The 15,604-nt window shown below is 39.9% G+C and overlaps 1 pseudogene; it reads left to right on the forward strand.

Annotated features, from left to right (window-relative positions):
• Positions 1–395: 395 nt before the first annotated feature.
• Positions 396–2,157, forward strand: LOC100951217 (annotated as a pseudogene).
• Positions 2,158–15,604: the final 13,447 nt, after the last annotated feature.

Genomic DNA, 15,604 nt, shown 5'->3' on the forward strand with positions numbered 1-15,604 from the left:
GCAAGAAGAGGGAATGTAATAAAATGTGTTTATCCCAGATGCAATGAGAACATTTAGCATTCAGGTCATTGTTTCTAAATACCATTTCTAAATCAAAGGAACAAGGGTCCTTGGACAAACTGTTGATTCCAGTGATGGCATATGTAATGAATAACATTAGTGTGGAACATCTTAATGGAACAGAAAGTAAGGAAGTGTTCAAAAATTTATGTGGATTTGTCCAAAAGACACAGAAATCAGCTTGAACCAGCTCACATTGCCTAAATCTGGGCATTTCACATGTAAGAATAAATAATGATAACAATGATTTATAAAAATTTGAATCAAATAGGCCATGTCCCGCTCGCTCAGTGTCCAGCCTCCACACAGCCCTGAGCTCACCTCTTGTAGCCCACATCAAGAATTAGAACTACAAAGAAAACCTGATGCAGTCTTTCTGGTTTGTCCCAAGCCAGTTGTTTTCCCAGCTGTATTGTGGCCTGAAGCCTCCAGCCTCCACACAAACCAAGATTTGCACCACAATGGATCGTCCATGTGCAAGCATGGCAGATTTTCGGACAATTTTTGCAAAAGCAATGCACACAGTCATAATTTTAGGGGCTGGTATTACTGCTGAATGTGGGGTTCTGACATTCAGAGGAGTGGAGGTTATTGGAGAAAATGGCCGGCTCAGGAACTGGCAACCCCTCAGGCCTTTGCCCACAACCAGTCCTACGTGTGGGAGTTCTACCACTACCAGTGCAAGGTTGTGTACAGCAAGCAGCCCAACCCCAGACACCTCGCCACTGCCGAGTGTGAGGTCTGGCTAGGCAGTCAGGGCTGACAGGTCATGGTCATCACCCAGAATATCGAAGAGCTGCACAGCAAAGCTGGCACCAGGAACCTTTTGGAAATCCATGGTAGTTTATTTAAAATTCGATATACCTCTTGTGGAGTTGTGACTAAGAATTACAAGAGTCCAATTTGTCCAGCTGTATCAGGAAAAGGTGCTCCAGGACCTGAAACTCAAGAAACCTGGATCCCATTTGAGAAACTTCCCCAGCGTGAAGAGAAAGGGTGCAGAGGCTTGCTGCGACTTCATGTCATGTGGTTTGGAGAAAACCTGGATCCTGCCATTCCGGAAGAGGTTGACAGAGAGGTCACCCTCTGTCACCTACGTCTAGTGGTGGACAATTCCTCTGTAGTGTACCCAACCACCATGTTTGCCCCCCGCCCCCGGTGTCTGCCAGGGGGAGTGTCAGTGGCCTACTTTAACATGGAGACCACCTCGACCACAAATAGATTCAGGTTTCATTTCCAGGGACATGTGGTACAACTCTTCCTGAAGCCCTTGCCCATCATGAAAATGAAACTCCTTTTTTAAGTCTCCTAGTGATACCAGACAGGTGGCACCCCAACCAGCTCAGCAGAACTGAGCTGGAGGTCCTGCCCCTCCACCTCCGCCCCAGCAGTATTGGTGTGGTGGCAGCCAGCAGAGGAACCAGTGGGCTGGAGGGTAGGCAAGGTAGGGCCCTTCACCAGAGGCTCTAGTGGCCAGAGGGGCCGGAAAACTACTGGGGAGACACCAGTGCCTAAGTGTCTCCTTCCACTTGCACTTATGACCCAACAGGAAACCCCCCATTTCCTATGCCTAGGTCAATTTCATGTAAGTTTCTAGGCCTCAATTCCATGAATGGACTATGTCCATTCATTAATACACTCATTCACCTTGTCCCACAGGAAAGACTATTCATTCATTTCCTGGCCTCATGTAACTACAAGGAACCCATGCAACCATATATACCCCTGAACAAAGAGTCCAGAGAACTTTCTTCCCCCCTGCCCCCACTTGGGTTTTTTCTCTCAGCCAGGAGCTTTGGTGTTTTTGTATTCTTTTCTTTTCTGTAAATAAATCCTGTCTTAACTACTGATCTGTGGTCCAGGGATTCATTCTTCGAATCACCGAGACCAAGAACCCACTGAAGACAAAATTCTGTTATCACTAGGAAGGAGATAATATAGTATGTCTATGAACTAGACCACAAACAGGAGAAACCGTCTTGTGGGTAGTGAGTGAAATATTGGACAATCTAAAAATATCTTCTGATTCTCTGGCAGGATTCCAAGCTGTTGGTAAATGGCGAGAAACTTAGCAGTAGCAAGAGCAAATGTATTTAAGAAGTTAGAGGACTGTGGGATGCAGTGGCCCATGCCTGTAATCCAAGTGGATTGCCTGAGCTCAGGAGTTTGAGACCAGTCTGAGTAAGAGCAAGACCTGGTCTCTACTAAAAATAGAAAAAAATAGCCGAGTTTTGTGGAAGTGCCTGTTGTCTCAGCTACTCAGGAAGCTGAGGCAAGAGGAACTCTCGAGCCCAAGAGTTTGATGTTGTTGTAAGTTATGATGCCACAGCACTCTACCCAGGGTGACAGAGTGAGATTCTATCTCAAAAAAAAAAAAAAAAAGCAAATAAAAACAGAAGGTAGGGAACTGTGAAGTGAATTCATGTCCGATTTGAACTTAAGCATAAGGTACCTTTGATGCATTTGGTTGGTTATTGGGAGGGAACAAATGTTGTAATTATCTAAAAGATGTGATTTTCCTGATCCTATTTTTGCCAAAGATAGAAATAAAGGGGTAAAACCCTGGCAAAAATTTTTTTAATCAAATAAAAATCTACAGATCTGTACTATAAATAAATAAAGGAAAAGGAAAAACTGTTTCTTACTTTAAAATGCAATCTAATAAATATGGAAGAAGTGATGCAGTTAGAAAACCATCATTTTACAACAGTAGTATAAAATAATTATCTTAGAAAAGAATCATCAATGCAGGCTAAAATTATTACATGAAAGTTTTATGATTAATGGGATATTTATTCTTTCTCAAACCATCTCCCTACACAATGATTAATAACTTTAAAGGAAAACTAGTAAATTTGCACTGGAGTAAGCCAGTAGACACCACTTTAACCAAGTGATCAAGTTTCTATAATTAATATTAGGATAAACCACAGCATGTGCTTTCCTGTATGATGTGATGAGAAAGATATTTTATTTCTGTTGTCTTCCTGACAAATATGCCTGACCTCAATAGAATCATGTGAAAATAATCAGATAAACACCAAGTAAAGAGCATTCTATAATTTAATTAGCCCAGGCTTTTGAAAAAGAAGATGTGGAAGACAAAGAACGCCTAAGAAATTGGTTCAGAGTCAAATATACACTATAGTGACATGATAATTAAATACAGGATATGATGCTTAAATGGGTCTTTCCTTAGTAAAAAACCACTGTAGGGCCGGGTGCAGTGGCTCATGCCTATAATCCTAGCACTCTAGGAGGGTGAGGCAGGTGGATTGCCTGAGCTCAAGAGTTCAAGACCAACCTGGGCAAGAGCGAGACCTCCATCTGCCAGGCATTGTGGCAGGCACCTTTATTCCCAGCTACTGGGGAGGCTGAGCCAAGAAAATCACTTGAGCCCAAGAGTTTGAGATTGCTGTGAGCTATGATGCCATTGTACTCTACAGAGGGTGGAAAAGTGATACTGATGCCCTGGTAATCTACAGAGGGTGGAAAAGTGATATTATGTCTCAAAAAAAAAAAAAACTATAAAAGGCATTGTTGGGAAAATGGATGAACTTTGTATAAAATTCATAAATTAGATAATATTTTCGTCGATGTAAGTTTTCTTATTTTGATAATTATACTTATTCTTAGAAACCACAATGAAGTATTTACAAGTAAAAGGACATGAAGTCTATAGCTTACTATCAAATGGTTCAGAAAAAAATAGTTACTTACATGTTTGCTTATTTGTGTATGTATATGTGTGTTGTGGGAGAAAGAAAGAGAATATAAATTAAAGGTGGTAAAATGTTCACAACTGAGGAGTTTAAGTGAAGGGGTACAGGGTAAATGGAAATGGTTTGTACTATCCTTGAAACATTTTTCTAGGTTTGAAATTACCTCAACAAAAAAAGTTCAAAGTAATGGGTCTAATAACTCATTACAGACTACCTGGATGGGAGCACGCACACACACACACACACACACACACACACACACACACAAAATAGAGTTTCATAATTTAAAATTCTAGAACTGTAAGTTCCAACTTGGAGGTGCTATGGCAAGTAAACAATGAAGTCTGAAACTTTTGAACTCATATTTCAAACCAATTACCTCTAAACCTATATGTATGCACAAATGTTAGTAACATCATTTTTGAATGCTTATAATGTACTGGGCACTGTTTTATGTTCCAAAAATTAATTAACCAACTTAATCCCAAACATGCATTATTGCCTAGCCTCTGACACAAGACAAATGATATAATTTTCCTAATTCCTCAATAGAGAAAGCAGACATACTTGCTGAAGCATCTAAGGTAAGTTGAAGGTCATAGTGCCAGCAAGGGGTGGAGTAGGATTTGAACCCAGCTGACCTGACTCTTTACTCATGCTTTTCAACTTACACTATGCAGATGGGGTACCCATAGTTTTGAAGAAGGGTGAGCCAGGAAGACCAATATCCTGTGTGATCTTCTACTGAGGCCAGGGAAGAATATGATATATGGTATCATATTGGTATATGATAATTTATTGGCAGGTAAAGCTGTTGGAAATGCCTGGTTTGAGAGCTTGTAATAGATAAGTGCTGAGCCCTTGAGACAAGTTCTGGAGCTGCATCTTTGATACCCCATGTTTTCTCTGGCCCCCCAGGACCTCAGACATGCTTTTTCTCTGCCTGGACAACTTACCACTCCTTTTCCACTCAGCTAACTCCCAGTTATCCTTCATATCTTAACTTACCAGTCACTCATCTGGGGAGACTGTACCCTCTAAACAACATTATTATCCCCTGCTACATGCCATCAGAGCCCAGTGAATTCTGCTTATCACATAGTACATTCATCACAGTTGAAAATTCCTTAGTTCTTGTTTGCCTCCCCAGCAGACTGTGAATTCCCCGAAAGCGGGGTCTAGATCTGCCTTGCCCAACTCTGAAGTCCAAATCCACGCTGCACAGATGGATGAATCTCAGATACCTGAAAAGTGAAACAAGGGAGTTTAGGAGTATAGGATATATAAAGTAATTTGTCAATATCTTTTTTTGTATTCATCCAAGTTAGGCTAAAACATGGGTGAAAAGATTTGCTTTTTCCTGTAATGGAAAATGATACAGGATAAAATTTATTACCCAAATTAAAAAAAATTAAATTCAGGACTAGGGAAGGGTAAGTGGAAACAGACTTTGAGGTCAAAATGTTTATGAGAAATGTGACTCATTCTTAAAAAAAAAAAAAAAATACCCTAAAGGGAAAACCAGCCCCTCTTTTATTCCGTTCAGCTCTGCTGTGCCTGGATGTGTTATCTGAAACTGTTACTATAGATTAAAGTATCACAACTGAGATATCAACCAGATAGCAAGAATTTTCTTCATGTACCGTATGGAAACGAGGATTAGCTGCCTGCTGACTTCTGGTGATCTTCACAGATTCTCGTCAGTACCTTTTGGTGCCTGAAAAAAATTCAAAACTACACAGAGCTACAAATTCCACCGGAGGGCGCAATCTCACTGCTGTTACTAGCGACTACTAAGTGAACTGTCAGGGCTAACGTGAATAATTTACGTTCATTTTTATAAACTCTCTTAGGATAGGCCACCCAATTTTGTGGCTTAGATAAAAGGACAAAACAGAAAATTATTAAAATGGCAATAATCTTTCTCCTCCCCACGCCTCAGGGGTTCTGCTTGCTTCCTCTTTGTATTCATGATGGCTTACACAAAAAACACTATTAAGTGTTCTGGGGAGCTGTGGCAGGTCTGTTTTGGTCCCTGTGTATACGTTCCTGAGAAAAGCATGAGGATTAGAACTGGGTTATAGGGACTTCATTTTGACAGAGGGAATGGAACCCCAGCTTCAGCAGCTCCAGAACTTGTCTCAAGGGCTCAGAACTTATCTATTACAAGCGTTCAAACCAGGCATTTCCCACAGCTTTACCTGCCAATAAATTATCATATACCAAGTACGATATAGTAGTTAATCAGGAAACAGCTTCCAGAAAAACACTCTGCAAGTCTCTCTGGTACTTTTTTGGTCCTTCAACAATAGAGAACCCTAGAGGTGAAAGCTCTGAAGCGGGCTTCTCCGTTTTCTAGGTCACTGCTGTTTCTGGGAAACTTTGATAGTATTTTACCCCACTTATAAGCAGGAACAGAAGCAGCAGGTGAAACCTTGTGCAAAGCATCTCTGTGCATGAGCCTCTGATGTGGCTGCCCCTTTCCAATATGCCTGATGTGATTACAAGTATGCATTATTCTACTTTATAATAAGCAATACAACACAAGATGATTTTTTTTTTCATTTTAAACTTAGGCAGATCACTTAACCTTTTTGAGTCAGTTTTCCCATTTTTATAGTGGGTGTAAATGCCACCTATCTCACAGAGTCTATATGAATATGGCACAGTATATTCACATTTACGATAGTCATTCATTCTTTTTTTTCATCAATACCTTTAAAGTGTTAACTATGTGCAAGATAATGTTCAATATACCAAAGATATAGCAGAAAACAAGAAAGACAAGGTCTCTGTGTTCATATAGAATACATTCTAAGGGGGCAGGAAGAGGCACATGATGCAGTACAACATATCTCAGAGATCAATAAATGTTATGCAGAAAGTGAAGTCAAAGAATGAGATAGAATATGAGAAGGCACAGAGGGGTGTGCTTGAGAAAGAATGTTCATAAAAGGCCTGTCTGAGGAGGAGACATTGAATGAGAAGGATCCATGATAGATCAGGTGTACCTGCCCAAATAAACTTGCCCTGTCCAGACAGGGTCAGGTTCATGGCCCACCCAGGAGTGGTCAGATTCATGTCCCTCCCAGGAAACAAGAATGCCACTAATCCTGACTGCCCTAACCCTTTAAATTCCTGTCTGCCATAGCCCACGTGTGGATTTCTCCCTGGTCAGGAATCTCAACCCACCTGTACTCTAGGTGGAAATAAAGGACACTTTAACTGCATGAATTGGATCTCCATTTTCCTTTCATCTCATGTCTTGAGATGATTTTATCCTTGGATCTGGAACCTTTCAACCCAGGTATGCGAAAATTTAAGAGATTTGTGTTTCAACAAGTGTAATGGCCTTAAAGTGATTAGATTGGTTTGTTTTAGGAATTAAAAGAATTTCAGAGTGGCTGGAGAAGGTTGAATTAAAAAAAAGACGTGTATGAGATGAATTTGGAAGGGTAATGAGTGGTTAATTCACATAGTAGTGTGAAGAAATTTGGATTTTATTTTATTTTTGGCACAATGGGGTATTATGAGAGGGTTTTAAACAATAGAGGGATGTGATTTGATCTTCATTCTAGGAATCTCATGGGTGGATGAAAATGAAGGGTTCTATCTGAAAATATTAAAATATTATTGGCCATTTCCATTGTGTTTTCCTTTGCACTGATGAAGCAAAAGCAATGGTAGGTAAAACTGCTGATATCAGCATAAAGCAAGGCAGTGGCACCAAACTACACTGTACTACTGTACTAGTTGGCATCGTATTCTTCACCACCACATAAAAATAGAAACTCCCACATTGAATTCAACACCACATTAAAAGTATCACTCACCATGATCAAGTGGGGTTTATCCTAGGGATGCAAAGGTGAGTCGACATATGAAATGAATAAATTGATATATTACATTAATAGAATCAAGAACAAAAATTATATGAATATCTATTCATCCATGATTATTTTAATAGGTGCCAAAAGGCATTTGATAAAATTCAACATCCCTTTATGATAAAAATTCTCATCAAAATGAGTATAGAAGTGCAAACCTAAACTAATAAAGGCCATATACAACAAAATCAATGGCTAACATCATATGGAATAGGGAAAAACTGAAGACCTTCACTTTAAAAGACTGGAACAAGACAAGGATGCTCACTTTCACTGCAATTATTCAACATAATACTAGAAATCCTGGACAGAGCAATTAGGCAAGAGAAAGAAATCAAGGCCATCCAAATCAGGGAAACAAAGTCAAATTAACCTTATTCACTGATGACATAATCTGACACCTAGAAAAAACTATTAGGACTGATAAATGAATTCAGCAAAGTTGTAGGATGCAAAATTAAAATAGAAAAATCACTAGTATTTATAAACACCAACAGCAAACAAGCTAAAAAAGAAATCAAGAAAGCAATCCCGTTTATAATGGCTACAAAAATATAAATTACCTAGGAATCAATCTAAGCAAATAAGAGAAAGATCTATATAAGGAAAACTATAAAACTCTGATGAAAGAAACATAAGTCACACACACACACAAAAGAAAAGATATTTCACATTCATAGATTGGAAGACTTAATATTGTTAAAATGACAATACAACTCAAATTAGCTTAAAGATTGAATGAAATCTCTATCAACATACCAGTGACATTCTTCACAGAAATGGAAAACAAAATTCCTAAATGCATATGAAACTACAAAAGACCCTGAATAGCCAAAGCATTCCTAAGCAAAAAGAACGAAACTGAAGGCGAAACACTACCTGACTTCAAATTTACTACAAAGCTATAGAAATCAAAATAGCATGGTACTGTCATTAAAAACCGACACATAGACTGATGGAACAGAACAAAGAATCCAGATGTAACTCCATGAGTTTATAACAAAACTTTCTTTTACAAAGCTGCCAAGAAGATACTGTGGGGAAAAGGAGAATCTTTTCAATTGATGGTGCTGGGAAAACTGGATCGCTATATGCAGAAGAATGAAACAGGACACCTATCTCTCCCCATACACAGAAATCAATCAAAATGAATTAGAAACTTAAATATAAGACCAGAAACTACTAGAAGAAAACATTGGGGAAATGTTCCAGGACTTTGGTCTGGGCAAAAATTTTTTTGTGGAAGAGCTCAAAAGCACAGGCAACCAAAGCCAAAATAGACAATTGAAATTACATCAAGTTATAAAGCTCCTGCAGAGCAAAGGAAACAATTAACAAAGTAAAAACACAACCTATAGAACAGTGGTTCTCAACCTTCCTAATACTTGAAGTGGCAATGAAAATAATTTTATGGTTGGGAGTCCCTACAACATGAGTAACTGTATTAAAGGGTTGTGGCATTAGGAAGGTTGAGAACCACTGCTTATGTGAGCATATATTTGCAATCCATTTATGTGGTAAAGTATTAATAACCAGAATATATAAGGAGCTCACACAATTCATTAGGGAAAAAAATCAAATAATATAATTTAAAAATGAGCAGAAGATCTGAATAGGTATTTCTTTTTCTTATTTTTTAAAACTTTATTCAAATTAATATGAGGGTACAATATTTAAGTTACATTGTTCTCACTTCCAGGGAAAAGTTCCACTTGTAGAAGAGCCCCTCACTCAGGAGGCATGTTATACACCCTTACAATGTGCACATCAGGTGAGATCCCACCTCATGCCCTCCCCTCCCGCCATACATCCTTCCCCTTCCCCCTCCTGCTTTCCTCTACCCCTGAACTGAACTATAATAGTATTTTATTGTTCTTAGGAACATGTAATCATTTGAATGTTGATTTCATATTAGTATGGACTACATTGGATATTCTCTTTCCATTCTTGTGATACATTACTAAGAAGAATGTATTTTAACTCCATTCAGGCAAATGTAAAAAATATAAAGCCTCTGTTTTTTTAATGACTGAATAGTATTCCATGGTATACATAAACCACAGTTTGTTGATCCATTCATGGGTTGATGGGGACTTAGGTTGCTTCCATGACTTGACAATGATGAATTGAGCCACAGTAAATATTCTGGTGCAAATGTCTCTGTGGTAAAATGATTTTTGTTCTTCTGGGTAGATATCTAGCAATGGGATTGCAGGGTCAAATGGAAGGTCTACTTTTAGATCTTTGAGGACTCTCCATACTTCTCTACAAAAGGGCTGTATTAGTTTGCAATCCTACCAGCAGTATAGAAGTGTTCCCTTCTCTCCACATCCATGCCACTATCTGGTGTTTTGGGACTTGGTAATGTGGGCTAATCTTGCTGGAGTTAGGTGATATTAGTGGTTTTGATTTGCATTTCTCTGATGATTAAAGATGGTGAACATTTTTTCTTGTGTTTGTTAGCCATTCATCTGTCATCCTCAGTGAAGTTTCTGTTCAAATCACTTGCCCACTTATAGAAAGGGTTGTTTGCACTTTTCTTGTTTAATTTGAGTTCTCTGTAGATTCTAGTTATCAGGCCTTTGTCAGATTCATAACATGTAAAAATCTTCTCCCGTTCTGAGGCTGTTTGCTTTGTTTGTGGTACTCTTAGCTGTGCAAAAGCTTTTTAGCTTGATCAAGTCCCAGTTATTTACTTTTGATGTTGCTGTGATTGCTAGGGGGGATCTTCCTCATAAAGTATTTTTCCCAGGCCAGTATCTTCAAGTGTTTCCCCCCCACTCTCTTCTAGAATTTTTATTGTTTGTGTCTTAAATTTAAATCTTTTATCCAATGAGAATCAATTTCTGAGAATGGTGAGAGGTGCAGGTCCAGTTTTAGTCTTCTGCATGTAGATAACCAGTTTTCCCAACACCATTTGTTAAATAAAAATTCTTTTCCCAACTGCATGTTTTTGTCAGGCTTATCAAAGATTAAATGACGATATAAGGCTGGGTTCATCTCTAGATTCTCTATCTCTGTTTTTGTGCCAGTGCTGAAGTCTGGCAATGTGATGCCTCCAGAATTGTTTTTATTTCTAAGAACTGTATTTGCTATTTGGGATTTTTTTCTGGTTCCATATGAATTGAAGTACTATTTTTTCAAGATCTTTAAAGTACGACATTGGTGCTTTGATGGGGATTGCATTAAATCTATAGATTGCTTTGGGTAGTATGGACATTTTAATGATGTTGATTCTTCCCAGCCATAAGCATAGTATGTTCTTCCATTTGTTGACATCTTCTGCTATTTCCTCTCTCAAAGTTTCATAATTCTCTTTACAGAGATCTTTCACTTCTTTTGTTAGATATATTCCCAGGTATTTCATCTTTTTTGGTGCTATTGCAGAAGGAATAGAGTCTTTAATTTTATTCCTGGCTGGACAATTGTTGGCATATATGAAGGCTACTAATTTGTGGGTATTGATTCAGAAACCTGAAACACTGCTATATTTCTTGATCATTTCCAAGAGCTTTGTAGCTGAATCCCTGGGGGTTTCCAGGTATAAAATCATGTCATCTGTAAAAAGGTTTGACCTTCAATGTGCCCATTTGGATTCCTTTGATCTCCTTCTCTGGCCTGATTGCAATGGTTAGGACTTACAATACTATATTAAATACCAGTGGAGACAGTGGGCATCCTTGTCCAGTTCCAGATTTGAGCGGGAATGCTTTCAGTTTTATTCCATTCAATATGATATTGGCTGTGGGTTTGCTATAGATTGCCTCTATCAGCTTAAGGAAGATTCCTTCTAAGCCTATTTTCTTGAGTGTTTTTATCACGAAATGATGCTAGATACTGTCAAAAGCCTTTTCTGCATCGATCGAAAGAATCATATGGACTTTTTTTTATTCTATTCATGTGGTGTACTATATTGATAGATTTGTGTATGTTGAACCGACCGCATCTCTAGGATAAAACTCACTAGATCATGGGGTATAACCTTTTTAATACCTTGTCTATTCTGTTTGCTAATATCTTGTTGAATATTTTTGCATCAATATCCATTGATGATATTGTCTATAGTTTTCTTTTTTGTTGTGCCCTTTCCTAGTTTGGGGATCAGGGTGATATTTGCTTCATAGAATAAGTTGGGGAGGATTCCTTCTTTCTTTACATTTTGGAAAAGTTTATGCATTATAGGAACTAGTTCCTCTTTGAAGGTTTGATAGAATTCTGATGTGAGGAGGCAGAGCAAGATGGCAGAGGGGATGCATCCCTGGGTCAACTCTCCTGGTGGTTTCAGGTGAGAGTTGGGGGGGCTGGATCTTTTCCCACATGAAGTGCTGAAATGGTCAAGCAGCATAGGGTGTGCAGCAAGGAGGTGAATTGCTGGATTGAAAGTGTAGCCCAGAACTACAGTGTCAGCCAGAAAAAAACTCAGGGCAGTAACTGAAATGGTGCCAGCTGCGACCTGTGTGCAGCTGCGACCATGGTGCCAGGTCTGCAGCTGGCACCCTGAGAGGCAGAAACCAATCCCTCCCCCACAAAGGACTTCTGTGCCCAATTCATGGGAAGTTTGTGTGTTTCGCAGAGAGTGTGGTGGTGCGTGGATTCCCAAGCGGAATTTGGCAGCCAGAAATGGGAGCAATTTGGACTTGATTTGAGCATCAGGGATCCAGGCAATCGGACAGAAACTTGAGGGGAAGGGACTCTGCTTAGGAACCGATCCATCCTGTAATTTTGGAAGTCTGTGTGGAGCTGCACTGATGCCACAACCCACAGAGGGAATCGGTTTCCTTCCTACAAACACTGAAAAGTCTTCTGTGTGGGCAGCGGTGGTGGGAACTAGAAGTAACCAGCTCCACCCCCATCAGAAACGGACTGAATGCAGAGGGTGCAAAAAGCACCTAGCTCTTTTCCCTCGGATCACAACAATTTTCTGTTCAAGGGGAAACTAAGAGTTGAGTGTAAAATCTGGCAAAGTGTGGACTCATGTGCCAAGTTTGGAGGACAGATAGGAGTGGGCAGCCAGCCAGGAACCAGATGTAATGTAAAACTCCAAAAATAGCATCTCCATAACCCCTCTCCCAGAAGTGTGGAGAGTTCAATCTGACCCGCAGCCAGCCATCCTGCATCTGAAGCTAATCCAAGATGCCCAACACTTTGCAGGAACTGTTGTAGGGAGAATCTGTGCAACCTGCCAACAAAGATTCTCTTTCTTTCCTTTTTTTTTTTAGTTTTTGTTTTTAACCTGGGAACCACTCACAGCGCCACCTGCTGTCTAGAAAGTATATTGCAGCATAATTATATTTCCATTAAACTGGAATCCCACCGCACTTATAAAGGGGTTTGTTTGTATATATTCAAAAAAACAGTATTTTTCTTAGTGGTGCCCTCCTTTTCTCTCTCTTTTTTCTTTTTTTAAATTTTCTTTCTTCTTTGTTTGTTTGTTTGTTTTGCTATTTGTTTTCTCTGTCATTTTATGACCACCATTTTTGTGGTTATCTTTTATTACTACTATCTTTTTGTTTGTTTTGTCTGTTTGTTGGTTGGTTTGTCTTTTGTTTTGTTTTCTTTTTTGTCTGTTTGTTTACTTGTTTCTGAGTGTCTGGGCATCGGTGTGTGTATGTGTCTGGTAGCATTTTAGTCTGTTTATTTGTCCACTTGGTTTCAATGTGTTTTTTACTTTGCTAAATCCTTGGGTTGGCTATATTCCCTAACTCCAATTTTCACATTCAATAAGAATATACAGAAACGGGACGAGAGCTGACTGGAGCTAGCTTTCAACACAAACTTCAGTTCAGGGGGAGAGACAACTGCCAGAAGAACCCAACGAAGCTGAAGGTGGAAAGACGAGCTGAGAGAAGAGATAGATAAATGCATGTCTTCCCCACTGAGGCAAACCACAACTTCAAGAAAACAAATTCCAGGTTTAGATAGGACCCAAGCAGAATATTCTCTAGCTCCCATTGAGTGCCTGAGGTGGATAGGCTTCAACTATCTCTGCTGGCTGGCGACAAAGAGTGGTCACTGAGTAGAGAAGGCATTGACATTACTTGGACTCTGGAAGGCACAAAACCCTGATGAACTCATTGACTTTACCTGGACTCTGGTAGGCACAAAACCCCGACTCACTCACCTATTGGACAGGACTGGGTTACAGAGTCCGGGTTAACAGAAACTGGTAGTGGGGTTAAAAGAGACTGAGGTTACCAGAGTCTGGAGGTGAAGGGCGAGTAAGGATGGAAAAGGGACATCAGCCTTCTTACTCTAAATCATCTATTGAGTGGGCCTTTCTGACTCCTCAGAGCATCAGAGCAAGCCACACTTGTACTACCAGTAGACGCCTATTATCTAGTTGCTGGAGACTTTGTGATCTTTCCAATCAGAAAGTGGGTACTGATCGGGTCAATAGATTTGGATCTCTTGATTTGGGCAAATTAACTGATGGTTGAGGGAGAATCTCTGATGCTCTCTGGATTTTCTCAGGCCTAAATTGTCTTCAGGTGGAACATTCTCCAGCTGTCACTGAGTGCCTGAGACAGTCAAGCCTCAGATCCCTTTGCTGGCAGGGGTCAAAGAGCAGTAACTGAGTGGAGCTGGCATTGGCTCTACTTTGATTCTGGCAGACACAAAGCTCTGCCACATTCGCTTATTGGGCAACTGTGTCACAGCCCTGCAGGGTCTCCAGTGACTGGGTGTGATGAAGGTACAAGGTGGGGTAGGAGGCATCAACCTCCCTAGAATATTTTATTTGCTGAGTAGGTCTTTCTGACCCCACAGAACACCAGAGTGAGTCATACCTGAGCTGCCAGAAGACCCTTGCTGTACAGTTGCCAGAGACCTATTGAACTCCCCCACTTGAGACTTGTGTTGACTGGGACACTTGACTTAGATCAGCTGAACTGGGCCAATCACCTGAGAACTATCTAAAGTGATACCCTGGGGGTGTGGCTGAGGGAAGGTGTGGATTTCCTTTCCTAACTGTCCCCAGTGGGGGGAGGGGTTACTTAATCGCTGCTATTTCTCCACAACTGAGATCTTAACCCAGAGTAATTGATTTTCTAGAACAGAGACCAGCCAAAAACAAGATAGAGATGCACAGGCCCCCAGGCTCTCAGACTATAGCATTATACGCATCCTTGGCAAAGCTCTAGGGGAAAAGGTACAGACACCAGTCCCAGCCTTTGCCCAAAAAGGCTAGTAAAATACTACTCCCAGAGCCCCCAACCCAACTTCCTCTTACCTGCTTACCTAGTCAAATGGAATAAATCCAGCATGGGGCAGAGTCAGCAGAAAAACTCCAGTAGTAAGAATAACCAGAGAAGATCAACCTCCCCAGGAAGGATGTGGCAGAGACAGCTGAAGATCCAACCCATAAACAGATGGCTGAGATGACAGAAATCGAGTTCAGAATGTGGATAACAAATAAGATTAATAGAATGGAAGAAAGTAAAGAGCTAGAATTCCAAGAAATTATTCAAAAAAATGTCTCAAGAAATTATTCAAAAGATGACTCAAGAATTCAACAATTTCAAAGATAAAATGATCAAATATTTTGAAACTTTGAGGTAAGAGTTGTAGCCCTCAAAGATTTGAAAAATATGGCTGAATCTCTTTGAAACAGAGTGGAACAGGCTGAAAGAAGAATCTCTGACATTGAAAACAAAGCTTTTGAACAAGCACAAGAGCACAAAGATGAAAAGAAATGGAAAGCAAAAATGGATTTTTCTCTGAGAGAGCTCTGGGATAATTCGAAGAAAACTAATATTCGCCTTATAGGAATCCCTGAAAGCGACGGAGCTGACTCACAAAACACAGAGGCTCTTCTTCATGAAATTTTGAAAGAGAATTTTCCAGACATGCCAAGAGATTCTGAAATTCAGATAGCAGATAGTTTCAGAACCCCAGTATGACTCAACCTGAACAAGACATCCCCCAGGTACATCATAA

The sequence above is a fragment of the Otolemur garnettii genome, unplaced genomic scaffold, assembly GCF_000181295.1.
Source record: "Otolemur garnettii isolate 467f Iridium unplaced genomic scaffold, OtoGar3 scaffold00287, whole genome shotgun sequence".
Lineage (NCBI taxonomy): Eukaryota > Metazoa > Chordata > Mammalia > Primates > Galagidae > Otolemur > Otolemur garnettii.